Below are 14,050 nucleotides of genomic sequence, written 5' to 3'. Positions count from 1 at the left end.
GGGGCCGTGGGGAGCAGAAGGCTGCAGTCCAGGAAAGAACTGATGAGCTTGGAAAATGAGGCACAGAGAGGTGAAGTGACTTGCCCAAGGGCACACAGCAGTAAGGAGAGGAGCCAACATTTGAACCCAGGCAATTTTTCCTTCAGAGCCTAAGCCCCTAATTACTATTGTAAATGGCCTTTGTAATATGGGGCTATTACTGTAACTGTTACCTTGCTGAGTTCTTGGGAGGATTAAAATACATACATTACATACTTGGTGACTGACAGAAAGGAGATTCTCAATACTTGCTACTGGCCTTCTCCCTGAACTTTTCTGTTGCACAAAATGAGGCAGGTGGCCACAGATAGTCTGGCTGCTATTGCTATTAGACTCAGAAGGCTCAGCTCCCCTGAGGAATGGGTTTTTAGCCAGGGGCGCATATGCGTTACACGTGCTTGTGAGGTTGGATGGCTGGGGCCACAGGGATGCTGAGTCAGTGACCTGCATTCTTCTGTGTGTGTTTAAACCAGAGCAGGGCCACGCCCTCAACCAGCCAGGAGCTTGGAGAAAGATAACAGGGTGTGAGGTGGTCTGTAAAGCCCAGGGCCCTGCAGCCAGCAGGGAGAGAGGGGCCAGGTGGCTTCAGGGCCCTTTGGGAGCCTGCCCTTTGTCCAGGGCTGTGGCCTTGGTATGCGCCCAGGCTGGTCTCTGCTGCCAGACACTGTGGGCATTGGTAGAATGTAGAACTGGTCAGACGGTGACACCTCACCTGACCTTCCACCCCAGTTATCGGTCCATTTGACCTGAGACTCAGGATGAAATGATTGAACTGCTGGCTGTGGTATGTGCAGGTAACATTTACGCTTACATCTGCAAGCTATCGTGCAGACTTGGAGGGGAAGCCACCCAAGGCACGGAGGTGAGCTCTGGCGCCAGCAAGTCTGGGCTCAGATCTTGACTCCATTTACTACCTTTGTGACACTGGTCAAGCCAATTGACCTCTCTAAAGCCTCAGATTCTTCTTCTCTAAAGTGGGGGTAATATGACTGATCTCTGAACTGGTTGGTTCAGTTAAGAGGGCTCACACGTGTCAAATGGCTTGGGCTCCTCTCTCATCTCTGCTTGGAATCACTCCTCATCTGCTTACGACGCTGCTCTGGGGCCACCTTCTCTGACCATCTGCTTTGTATTCTTTGAGTCTAGAAGCATCAAGAAGGGCTCATAGCACCTTTGGCTGGCCCCATGCTTGGAGCCTAGGTTTAGAGTGATGGACAAACCCAGGCTGGACTCCTGAGTGGGGGGACCAAACTCGGCTGAAACCCAGACAGTGGTGACAGTCTCCCTGCAGGGAGAGCACCCCACGCTGCTGGGGTGGATTCTTGTACATTTCAGTTATATCTCCTGGGAACAAGTTCTGGCTGGTTTTGATCTTTTTTTTTTTTTTTGACTTTCAAGATATAGCACATGAATTTCTAAATTTCAAAGCCCTCTAGGCAATATGCAAATAGTTTTAATTTGAGGTGTAACAGACAGGTGGAATTGACCCTAGAAAGTCAGCACTTTTTTGATTCCTGCCATAAAGATGATCTCTGAAAAGCAAGATGATATTTATAGAATATTTTTTTTTGCCTCCTCTGTCCTATGATTTCTCTAGGCTGTGGTGTTGAGGAAAACATTTAAGGAGAAGCTTCTAAGAAAAAGGAAGATTCTCCTTTTTGGGTTATGGCTCATTGTTCTCTGTGTCAGTTTAGCAGGAGAGGGTTAGGGGCTGTGGTCTGGATGGCAGGGTGTCAATCCTGAATCAGAGAGGAAGATGCCAGGCAACTCTGGGGCTTCCCCTAGGACCTGTTTTGATCCTTACTTGTCACATTTTCCTTTTTCTTTAACTTCTCATGGTTTTGTGTGTGTGTGGTAGGGCGGGGGCTGGGGGGAGCATCTGACCCTACAGAACAGACCTTGGCTGAGTAACTGGAATTAAGATAGCGATTAAAAGCATGAGCTTCCAGGATGGAATTTGTGGATTCAAATCCTGACTTTTCCCGCTACCTAGTCTTGTGGCTCTGGGTACTTCATTTAACTACCCTAAGACTTATACCTGTAAAATGGAAATAAAACCAGCATCTGCTTCATTTTGCCAGGGTGAAATGCATTAATTAGGTAACACACACAGAACAGCACATGATACTTAAAAACCCCCTCACAGAATGTTTCCTTCTTTGTTTCATGTATTATTAACCAACTTGGGAGCTCCAAGCCACCAACAGGTGATGGATCCTGTTGTGGTCCCAAATGGTGCTGAGTGCTCTGTGGGGAGACAAGAGAAAGATCAGCCTTATTTTTCAGCTCCAAGGAGCTCTAGGAGAGACAAGACGAGAATAGAAAATCATGAGCTAAACAGCCAAGCCAGTGTCTAGTAAAATGCTAAGCTGAATGAACCTGGTGATGGAGAAGTTAAAATTCAGGGAAGGAGGCCTCTATAAGAAGTGAGGAGGTGCCCAGCATTTATTGAGCACTTACTATGTGCTGGCTTCATACAACTGGACCCAGTTTTACTCACCAAGGGACACTCAGGCTCAGACACATGAAATAACTCACTTCCAGGTAGAACTGGCTGGAGTTGGCATTGGAGTCTGGATGATGGAGAATGGGCCTGAGCTGACCTGGAGAGAGGGGTGGGGTGTAGAGAGGCAGAGGTTGAAGGGGATCTCTGTTCCTTGGTTTGCTGCCTTATTCCTTGGTTGCTCCCTTGGAACTGTGCCCTGCCCCCTAGAAAGACATGAGAAGTGCTGCCTGGGGCCCACTGCTGGTCTAGCCATGCTGGGCAGGCTATGGGCATTGGTGCCAGCCAGTCCTGGCTGGTGGAGACCACATATGGCTCCTACTGTGTCACAGCCCAGCAGTGAAACCTGACACGCGTCTTGGCTCCACAAGGTGCTGGACATTTGCCTTCTTATCAGACTGGGCACATTCCATGACCAAGTGACCACCTGGGCTGCCTGTCAGGGTAGGTCCGCTTCCGGCTGTGTGTGGATTTGCATTGCTCCCTGTCCTACAAGGTTTGCATTTTTGAGAGTCTGGCCTGGTGATGTGGGGGCTGGCACTGCAGTCAGCATGACTGAGGCATACGGTATCCTGGGACAAGTGTGGTTCTGGTAGAGAGGACCAGGCTTTGAATCCTGCCCACCTTTCTTGATTGTACAACCTGGAGCAGATCACCTCACCCCTTTAGGCCTCACCTTCCTTTACCATAAAATGGAAATGGTAAAAAAAATACCCACCCTCAGTTTCATTTTGAGTATCAAATATTATAAGGAGCCTGACCTACCTTGCTAGGTGCTCCATAAAATTAATAATCATTTTTAATGATAATGAGTCTTCCCTGGTGGCTCAGATGGTAAAGCATCTGCCTGCAATGTGGGAGACCCAGGTTCGATCCCTGGGTTGGGAAGATCTCCTGGAGAAGGAAATGGCAACCCACTCCAGTACTCTTGCCTGGAGAATCCCACGGGCGGAGGAGCCTTGTAGGCTACAGTCCATGGGGTAGCAAAGAGTCGGACACGACTGAGCGACTTCACTTTCACTTTTAATGATAATCAGTGCCTCTGGAATATTGAGGGCTCTGAGCTCGAAAATAGTGCTCAGAAGGGATGAATACAAGTACGTGGTACGAGGCTGCCTCTGTGTCTTTCTTGTGCAAACTCGGTAGAGACCCAGCTTCTAATCCTCAAATGGGAGAAGGAATTTGAGCTGAGTTTGAGCTTGTGGAAATCCTGTGCTCCAGCAGATTGCTCAGGAAGATTGTGTGACTGTGATAAAACTTTGCCCCTACAAAGTCTCTACTGGGCTGACACGTGTCTTGAGGAGAGTTTAGCTCAAACGCATCACCCAGTAGGGTACTCTAGCGATCATAATGGGCAAATGTCCGCTTCTCATCTGTCGTATCTGGGGCTCAGTGGAGAGAGAACACTGTAGGTCAGAGCCTGGGGTTTCAACTGTAGCTTGCCATCGGGTGCCCCAGGGCACGTTCCTCCACTTCTTTTGGTCCCCTTCTCACGTCGGGAGGTCCTTTGCCCTCTCTTGTCCTTGGCATTTACAAGAGCCCTGCGTGGTCAGCATTATGATGATGGTTTGTGTGCGTGTGTGTGTGTGCGTGTGCTCAGACGTGTCAGGTTCTGTGTGACCCCATGGACTGTATGCTGCCCAGCTCCTCTGTCCCTGGGATTCTCCAGGCAAGGATACTGGAGTGGGTTATCACCTCCTTCTCCAGGGGATCTTACCAACTCAGGGATCCAACCCATGTCTCCCGTGTCTCCTGTGGACTGGCAGGTGGATTCTTTACTGCTGAGCCACCTGGGAAGCCCACTATTACTGAGTGATCAAACTTGGGTCACTTAGTGACTTGCCCAAGCAGTCCTGTAAGAAACCCAGAGTGAAAACAAGGTGTTGCACCAGGCTTGAGCCTCGTCTAGAAAACTTCATCCAGATCCCCCGGGATCCTCTGGAAGAAGTTCTGGGTCAGTGGTCCAGTTTGAAACCTTAAGTCCTTCCTTTGGCATCTTAATCACTGTGCTTTTCCAAATGAAATTCCTCTTCTCTGGTAACACTAACTGGCTGTTTGCATAGTGTATCTTTGAGAACAATCTCAGGCCCAAACCCTATCATTTTATGAGAAGTTGGTTAATTATAAGGCGCTGCCAGCCTGCAGCATGGAACAGATAGGGCAGACTGACTATTTTCGGGGGTTATAAAAATTCTCTGGATAGCTATTGCCAAAAAAAATTTCTAAAATGGACTGCATGGTGGTTCTAACAGAGACATTTTTGGGGAGGGGAAGTCCAGCTTTATGGAGTTGCTAAGAATAGTGCAGGTTGACCTGGGGTTTTGATTCTGATCAATTCAGTCTGAAATCAGCTTTATTCTCAAAAACCTGGTCCATCAGCCTACACCCCTGAAGTCCCAGTCTTGTGAACTCAAGGCACTTTTGGTGAGAGGGTGGAGGTAGTTCTGGTAGATTTAGGCTTCTGTTCTGAGTTTCAATAAGTGGAATGACCCCTTAGGTGGCAGACCCACAGATTAAACAGAAATTTTATTTTCCTCCAGGAAACAATTCACAGTGGCTGGAGGAGAAGCTGTGCTTTTTGTGGATGCAGCCTTAGCACTGTTTTCTCCACCTGGGCCCTACCGTGGTCAGCAGGAGCTCAGGGCAGGGCAGCTGAGCGGGGAGTGGGGAGGAAGGGGAGCCACAGCATGGAATGCACTTATCGGGAGGTGACTCTGAGACCTCTACTCGATCTGAACTTGCTCAGCTCCCAGTTTGGAGAGCCAGGGGCAGACAGTCCCCATTCCACATGAGGAGATGAGGCTGGCAAAAGAGGTAGCTAATGGTTGCGTGAGTTAGGCCGAGACTGGAGGCACAGTGGTGTGATTGGCAGGTTTCGAGACTGGAACTTGGGAGCTGGCTGACCTCTTAGCTTCAGCCCTCTGGCCCCTAGGTGGGTACCATTCTCTCCCCATACACTTCATGGAATGTAAGTGAAGGGAACCAGAGGACCAGGAGTACTCCTCAAAGTGTTCCTTGAAGCAAATGTGGCTGAGTTTTGCCCTTCCCAGTCCTTCAAGCTGCCGAACCCATGAGTTTCTCTTTGAGTGTCTACATCTCCTTCCTGGCTTAGGCGGTGGGTTGTCCTTTTTCCAAGAGGAATCAGGAGGCATCCCACAAGGGATGTTCTAATATGCTCTTGGCTCTTTTTAAATCAGTGCTTGAGATGTGCTTGGAATAGGGTCCTTGTCTTCTCCTCTCCCCCTCCTCCCCTCACTCTCATTGGTTGCTCTCTTTCTCCTCTTCCTTTAACCTCTGTCCCTCTTCTTCTTTATTCTCTTTCCCCAGTCCTTTCTCCTTCCTTGTTTTGATGTGTTGATTTTGCTTCCTACCGCTGACAATCTTGCCTTCTTAACAGAACTAGGGCCTCCCTGAGGCCAAGGACCACGACTTGAACTTGCATCCCATCCGGCGTATGGAGAGACCCTCTTGAACCAGTAGTCAGGGTGGTTTCCAGTGAGGCTGTGTTCCTCCTGGCCTGTGACTCCACTTCAGAGTACTTCTTTCCCTCTCCAACCCTCCTGGACTGCTTTCCTGGGCTGTGGCTCCTGTGGGGGCAGCTTCAGTAGCTGACGGGGGCTTGCCTCTGCCTTGGATGGCCCGTCCTGTCCTCAGCCCCGTCTCCATCGCCAGCTGCTGGTCTCCACTGCACAGAACACTTTCAGCAGCCGACGAGGTCTTGGACAGCGACTGGGCAAGGCTGAAGTTCCCCATTCTCGGCCACTTCTTTATCCCTCTGCTGGCAACAAGAATTCTCAGTGACTGGAAACACTACAAAGAGATCTGACCCAGACTGTCTGAAAAAATAACGCCAACAAAATAAAATAAAAACTGAATTTGTTGAACTCTACTTGTAAGATATTATTGTAGACAACCATATATCATTATCCAGCTTTAACAGTGAAGTCTTGGCTTTTCATGGCTGGAGACTGATGGAGATTGAGACCAATATGCAGAAGATGTGTGACAGTGGCAGTCAGGAAGTCTCCACGGATGGCTTAGTTGAAACCCTAAGGTATATAGCTCATCGCCAGGCATCTGGCTAGCTGCTTCATGTGCATTTTCACTGAGTCCTCCAGCAATCCTAGGAGGCAAGTGAGTGTTAATTTTTTTTAGCCAAAGTAATTGTGCCTAGAAATTTAAGTCTGGGGTGACTCGGGTTGGTGCTCACGTTCATGGCCACTATATGGTGCTACCTCCAAAAGCAAGTGCAGAGTCAAGTTTGGAAAGCTTCAGGAATCAGGCCCTGGAGTGAGGAAATCCAATCCATAATGAGCTCTCAGATGAATAAATCATCACGTTTGCCTCTGTATACGTTCATATGTTTTGGTCTATTAGACTAGCCCTAAAAATTATATTGTTTTTACTTTTAGACACTATTACTACAGTTTGTGTCGCTGCCACAGATGAATCAGCATCTCAGTCCCTCGCTACTCAGAGTGTGCTTGAAAGACCAGCATTGTCAGCCTCAGCTGGGAGCCTGCTAGAAATGCAGGGTCTCAGACCCCACCCCAGACCTGCCCAAGCACAGTCTCCACTCTAAGAGCCCCCAGGGGCCTGTGTGCACACGGGGTGAGCTGGGCTCACAGCTCTGCCCTGTGGGAGTTACCTACGCAGTTGAAGACGGAGTTAGTTGATTTATGATGCAGTCCACCCAGTTTTCCAAAGGAACACAACATTTTATTATTTAAAAAATATTTAACCACTTCTGATGTAACTGATAACCCTGACTAGCTCATAAAAACTAACCATTTAAAAACATTTCTGTTAAACAGTGGAGTTTACCTGAATCCAAATACCTGGGCATACCTCAAGTACCTCGTTCACTGAACATCATCTTCTCTCTTTCTAACAACTTCTGAGTCACTCGACAGGATGAAGTCCTTGAAAGTGGCTCAATGAAACATTTAGCCAGCTGCGCACACTATTAGAGAAAAGAATAAGGATAATTACCGCTTACTGAGTACTTTCTACTGGGGGTCTATAGTGCGTTATTTGTAATCCTATTATTTTTAGGGGTGGCATGGGACGTCAACTTTTGCATCTCTTCTGGTTTATTTTGTAGAAGAGAATTTCATATAAAATTGTGAGGTTTTATTGACAGGGACTATCTTAGTCATCTTTCTACCTGCAGAGTGCTTGGTACAGCATTTTATATAGAGTAGTTGCACAGTAAGCATTTTTAAAAATAAAGGACAGTCCAGCAACTCCAAGCTCCTCCTAAGGATGTTTCTTAAAGAGGCCTTTTGATTTTTCTTTAAGACATTAAAAATAATAATTCCATGGCACCATTTGAAACAGAGCTCTACTGGAGCAGTTTCCTCTCAGAGACCATGACAATAGCTGATCAAATTGTCTTTGTTCTCTTTCTGTTCTGCATCAAGTTTTAACCACAGCTTTTCATTTCAGCCTTTTATTTTTGTCAGTCAGGGATGCTTTCATTCTGCTGATGCTATTGTCCATGGATGAAGAGTGGGTCAGTGGTATGAACTTCAGGAGAACTCTGTTCTAGAACTCTGTTCTAGGGCCTTTCCTAGGGCAAGGGGGTCATAGACTATGGGCTTAGACAGATTTAGGTTTGAATTATGTTCGTCTAACTTATTGACCTGGCATTTGACTGAAACATTCTGAACTTTAGTTTTCTCATCTATAAAATGGGATACTAATACTTAACTTATTGGCTGGTTTGGGGGACCAAATGAGCTGGTGGCAGGTAGGTGGCCTAGCAGGCACAAAATAACTGGGGAGCTCCATCTGCACAATGACCAGCTGGAGTCAGCAAGACCATGTTTTTCTCCTAAAGAAGAGAGAGAACAGAAAAACCAGATAGTTAGGGAAGTCTTTCCCAAAGGAATGGATATGGCTCTTCTCAGACCCTGGCAGCAGCGACAAAGCTCTCACAATCCTCATTCTCTCCAAGAGAATGGATGCCCTCTTTTCTCAGTGTCTTGGAGACTTTGGAAAGATGTTGGATGCTCCTGAGCCTTTTTTTTTTTTAATTGAAGTATAATTGACTTATTATGCTGCCAGCCCCAGGTGCACAGTGATTCTCTATTTCTGTACATTACACGATGATCAGTACAGGAAGTCTAGTCACCATATAAAGTTATTGCAGTGTTATTGACTATATTTCTCATGTTGTACATTGCATCCTGGTGACAAATATGAGCTCCTTTTGATCAACTTAAAGAAAAAAACCAAACATTCCACAAGTTGTTCCTAGGACAAAACCAATTTTGAAGAGTTTTTATGAATGAGTAGGTTTTACTCCATTGGTTTGTGTGCTCGGGTCACTGAAGCCCAGAGAGGTTAAGGCACTTGTCCAATATCACAGAGCAAATAGTCGGTAGAAGCAGGAATCAAGCCTAGGTCAGTTTGCTCCAGAGGTCGTAAGTCTGGGCTGTATGGAGTGCTGTCTGGGAAGCTGGATTCCCACTCCCCTCCTCCTGCTGCAGGAAGGAGACAGATGGCAATGCTCCTTTCTTCCCTTGCACAGGTGGGAGGGAACACGGAGGTCAAGCTCCGCATGGCTACCCAGATCAGGAGGCTCAGTTCTGTCCTCCCCAGGTGGCCTCCTCCAGGCAATCAGCCAGCCACCCTGCACGCTCCCCACCCCAGCCCTGCTCGGAACAGGGAGGCAATGGGATGGAGGGGGTAGGTTGGGGGCGGGGGTTCCTCCTCCAACCATTCCCATCTCATGGAGAGGAAGCCTCCGGAAGGACAGCCAAGCCCATTGTAGCTTTGATCCTTCCTGCAAAACACTGGGAACACAGAGAAAATTCAGCCTTTTCATTTTTTTATTCACAAAGCTCAGAGGAGAACTTTAGAGAGACCACAGGGAGGACACTCCCCACCCCCTCCTCCACCACCTGAGTCTAGCTCTGCTTGCTAAGCCCGTGGCAGAGACAAGTGGCTCAGACGAGCCTGGCTCCTCAGACCCAGCTCAGACTGGCTGCAGCCGATGTGCGCTGCGCTGGAGGGAGGAGATCGGGGTCAGGAGCCCTACGGCTCTCACCTGCCACACCCTTCTGAGGTCCTCAACCCACGGCACTGCCCTGGGCTCGGACTCCAGTGAAAGGTTAGAACGATGTCCTTGCTGTGTCTTTCTGTTTCAGGTCGAGGATGGCAGGCAGAGTGGTTTACTCAGGCTGGGGAGGTGCTCAGGCAGGAGCCTTCTCACTCGATGGGGCTACTCTCCATGCCCTCTTCTCGCTGGGCTGTTGGAGCAGTTGGAGGCTTGCGGTATAGGAGCAGGCTACTGCAGAAGGAAGAAACATTCCTGTGGCTTCCTCAGGCCCAAATGCACATGAAATAGAGACCCAGAGAGTAGGTGGATGTTCCCACTGCCTGGTTCAGTGCCTCAGTGGAGATGCGAGGAAGGTTCCCCAGACAGAGCATGGCAGGAGGTCGTCTGAACAAGTCTGATTGCATGTCCCAGCCACCGAAAGTCTTTTTGCAACATGAAGCAAGGAGCCACGCAGAGAGAAGTTCAAAGGAAATGAGTGTCCACATGATGTTAGGCCCAGATTCCTTCCGGAATTCTCTGATAATAACAACCAGAGTGGGAGATGTTTACTGTTGGCCAGGGACTGTGCTTTTTATGAAACTTTAAAAAGTGCTTTTCAATAACCTTAGGAGTTTTGAAGGGCTACCAAAGGCTGGATTTTCTATTTGTCCCTTAAGGGGAACTGAACAATTAGGCCCATGCCCCTTCTGCCTCTTGCTCCCCGACCCTCCTGTCCCCCAGTCGTCTCTTCCTCAGTAGCTCCTTGTTGACCTGTAGTGGTTTTTTGTGCGATAAAGAACTTTTCTGCCAGAAGACAGTCCTATTCTGGGGCAAGTCACTTTGCTGCTCTGGACTCAGTTTCCTCGCCTGTGGAATGAGGGTTGATTGGACAAAACCACTGGTTCTCAGCACTGACTCTGCATTAGTATTTTCTTGGGGGAGTCCTGAAAACATATGAATGCTTACTTCATAGATACCCATAGACCCATGACACATAAATGCACACATGTATAAAGGGTGAAAGCTGCATAAAATTTGTAGTCTAGTTAACAGCATTGTACCAATATCACCTTCCTGATTTTGCTATTGTACTGTAGTTAAAAGATGTCAGTCACCACAGAGAGAAGCTAGGTGAAGAGTGTATAGGATTCCAAGTACTTAGTACTATTTTTGCAACTTCTTGTACTTTTAAAATACAGAGTTGAAAAAAATTCCTAATGCCCAAATTCTACCCCAGAGATTGTGATTCATTTGTCCAGGGCTTGGATGTCAGTGTTTTTTAAAACCTCCTCGGCGACTGTAATATGCTGCCACAGGGTTCAGAGCTCCTGAAATAGATGATATCTAGAATCCTTTCCAGCTCTAAAATATTATCAGCCAAATTAATCTCAACCCTTCCTCAAACTATTTAAATGTTCAACTTGTAGGCGTCATTTTTATTTTTAAGTTTATTACCCACTGCATAAAGTTGTTCTTTAATTTGTCCTAAAGTTACCCCTTGTCTGAGTGACCTACGCTTTCATTTTCAAGCACTGTCGTCCTCTAGCTGGATCTTGGAACTGCTGGCTCTAATTGATGTCCTTTCCCCGGGTTTCTTGTCTCTGCCATGGTTGACATTCATGGGCGGCAGTTCATTTCTCATTCACCCTAGACCACAAGCTCCTGCTTAGATGCAGCCAGCTCCACACAGGTCTCAGCAGATAAGGACGAATTAGGCAGGCTTCCATTTAAATTCTCTTTACTTTATTCTCTGTACTTCCACCCAAACCTCTATGGGGAACCAGACTTTCCTGAACCATTGAGGTTAATCAATAGGAATTACAACATGCGAAACGAAAGATTCAGACCTAATGCTGAATGGGACTGTGCTTGGCATTTGAAAAAGAAAAAAAAGCACCTCAACGTTAAATCTCTCACAGGGAGTCCCCTTGAGGATTTGGCCCTGTTCTAATGCTAAATCCCCTGTCCTCTGATGAACAGTCTTTTCAGAGAACACCCATTTTTTGCACAACCACAGTGAAATTGTTACCCTATCCACCTTAAGGGAAAGTGTCATCCACGTACAAATTTATCTCTTTCAGTTATCAGGGAAATCCTAGTAATTGAGTAACCTCCAGAAGAGCTCTTCTCAAAATCTGACTCTTTCAACCTCGAGTTACACAGCGCAGGAGAGATGTGGGCTTCACTAGGACAGACCTATGTGGGCTTTGACAGGTCTAGTCCTGACAGGCTAAAGGCAAATGTTTTCTCTTTGCTCCTGATCACCCAGGTGGAAATGAACAGATGTCTCTCTCACTCACATACACATATTTTCCAGGAACCAATTGCACATTCTCTATCCGTATTAAGCAAGAGGAACTGTTTTTGAATGGACACAGATTCCTGCCCTCAATGAGTTTAGAACTTTATTGTGCGAACCTGTCTCCTCTCAGATTTGTTCATCTTCCTGCTGCTGCTGCTGCCAAGTCGCTTCAGTCGTGTCTGACTCTGTGCGACCCCATAGACGGCAGCCCACCAGGCTCCGCCATCTCTGGAATTCTCCAGGCAAGAACGCTGGAGTGGGGTGCCATTTCCTTCTCCAATGCATGAAAGTGAAAAGTCAAAGTGAAGTCGCTCAGTCGTGCCCGACTCAGCGACCCCATGGACTGCAACCCACCAGGCTCCTCAGTCCATGGGATTTTCCAGGCAAGAGTACTGGAGTGGGGTGCCATTGCCAGCTCCTACATTTTACCCAAAGGCCTACCGGGAGTAAGAAATGGGTTACGTTCCCTGCCCTTTAAAGCACAGAGCCACCTAGCCCTGAATACCCCTCACCCTTGTCTTGCTGCACTAAAATCTAGTCATTAGGGCTTTGTGATACCCCGCCCCTGACCAACTCTTGTTTTTTCGGCAGGGCATCTGTACTCTTCATCCATATGAAGAAGTGAGGAAGTATGAAGGTTAATTTTCTTGAGCAGCCATACCAACATTGTGCAGGCATCACAGAGGGTTTGAGGATTTAGAAATTGTTTTAAGTCCATGTTTATTTTAATCTATAATATTCACAGTTTTCATTGGCTTTGATTCTAATTTATTTAACCTTCATCTTTCTAGAATGAATAATCACTTTAAAAACCATTTTCTATTGAAAAGAGGCACTGCATAGCCCCTCTCCTCAGCTCTGCCTGGCTCCATCATTCCAGCTATCTTTATCTGTACCTTGTTCTCTGATGTCCACTTGCAGTCTTAGGCCAGCTGCCAAATGTCACTGCTTTGGGCCATTGATTGAGGTAATGGTTTCCAAATGTTTACTACTTTAAACTTTATCTCATCTTATCTCTCTCAGGCTTTAAGGTTTGACCCTAATTTCCTAAGAATTTGAAAATCAGTCCATGTCCATCCTCCCAGGTTTAAATTTTAAAAATCACATCCTTATTTCTTGTGTGTTTTTAAATTTAATTTAAAATTTTTATTAGAGGATAATTGCTTTACAATGTTGTGGATGTCTCTGCTGTACATCAATGCAAATCAGTCATCATCATATTTATATGCCCTTCCCTTTTGAGCCTTCGCCACGATTCTACCCCTCTAGATCATTCAGTTCAGTTCAGTTGCTCAGCTCAGTTGTGTCCGACTCTTTGCGACCCCATGAATTGCAGCATGCCAGGCCTCCCTGTCCATCACCAACTCCCGGAGTTCACTCAAACTCATGTCCATCGAGTCGGTGATGCCATCCAGCCATCTCATCCTCTGTCATCCCCTTCTCCTCCTGCCCCCAATCCCTCCCAGCATCAGAGTCTTTTCCAACGAGTCAACACTTCACATGAGGTGGCCAAAGTATTGGAGTTTCAGCTTTAGCATCATTCTTTCCAAAGAACACCCAGGACTGATCTCCTTCAGAATGGACTGGTTGGATCTCCTTGCAGTCCAAGGGACTCTCAAGAGTCTTCTCCAACACCGCAGTTCAAAAGCATCAATTCTTCGGCGCTCAGCTTTCTTCATAGTCCAACTCTCACATCCATACATGACCACAGGAAAAACCATAGCCTTGACTAGACGGACCTTTGTTGGCAAAGTAATGTCTCTGCTTTTGAATATGCTATCTTGGGTGGTCATATCTAGATCATTACAGAGTGCCAAACTGGGCTCCCTGTGTTACAGAGTGGTTTCCAGCTAGCTATCTGTTTTACACATGATAGTGTATATATGTCAATGTTTCTGTCTCAATTTGTCCCACCCTCTCCTTCCCTTGCTGTGCCCACTAGTCCATTCTCTACGTCTCTCTTTTAAATTTTTGACTGGATTGTGAAGGCGTGTAATCAGTCTTGCACATGATAACCACTTAATCAATGTTTTGTTTTACCAATGTCCCTAATGGTTCTGAATGGACTTCCCTGGTGGCTCAGACAGTAAAGCATCTGCCTACAATGTGGGAGACTTGGGTTCAACCCCTGGGTTGGGAAGATCTCCTGGAGAAGGAAATG

This window comes from Budorcas taxicolor, chromosome 15 (genome assembly GCF_023091745.1).
Source record: "Budorcas taxicolor isolate Tak-1 chromosome 15, Takin1.1, whole genome shotgun sequence".
NCBI classification, from domain to species: domain Eukaryota; kingdom Metazoa; phylum Chordata; class Mammalia; order Artiodactyla; family Bovidae; genus Budorcas; species Budorcas taxicolor.
Note: the sequence above shows the minus strand (reverse complement) of the source record.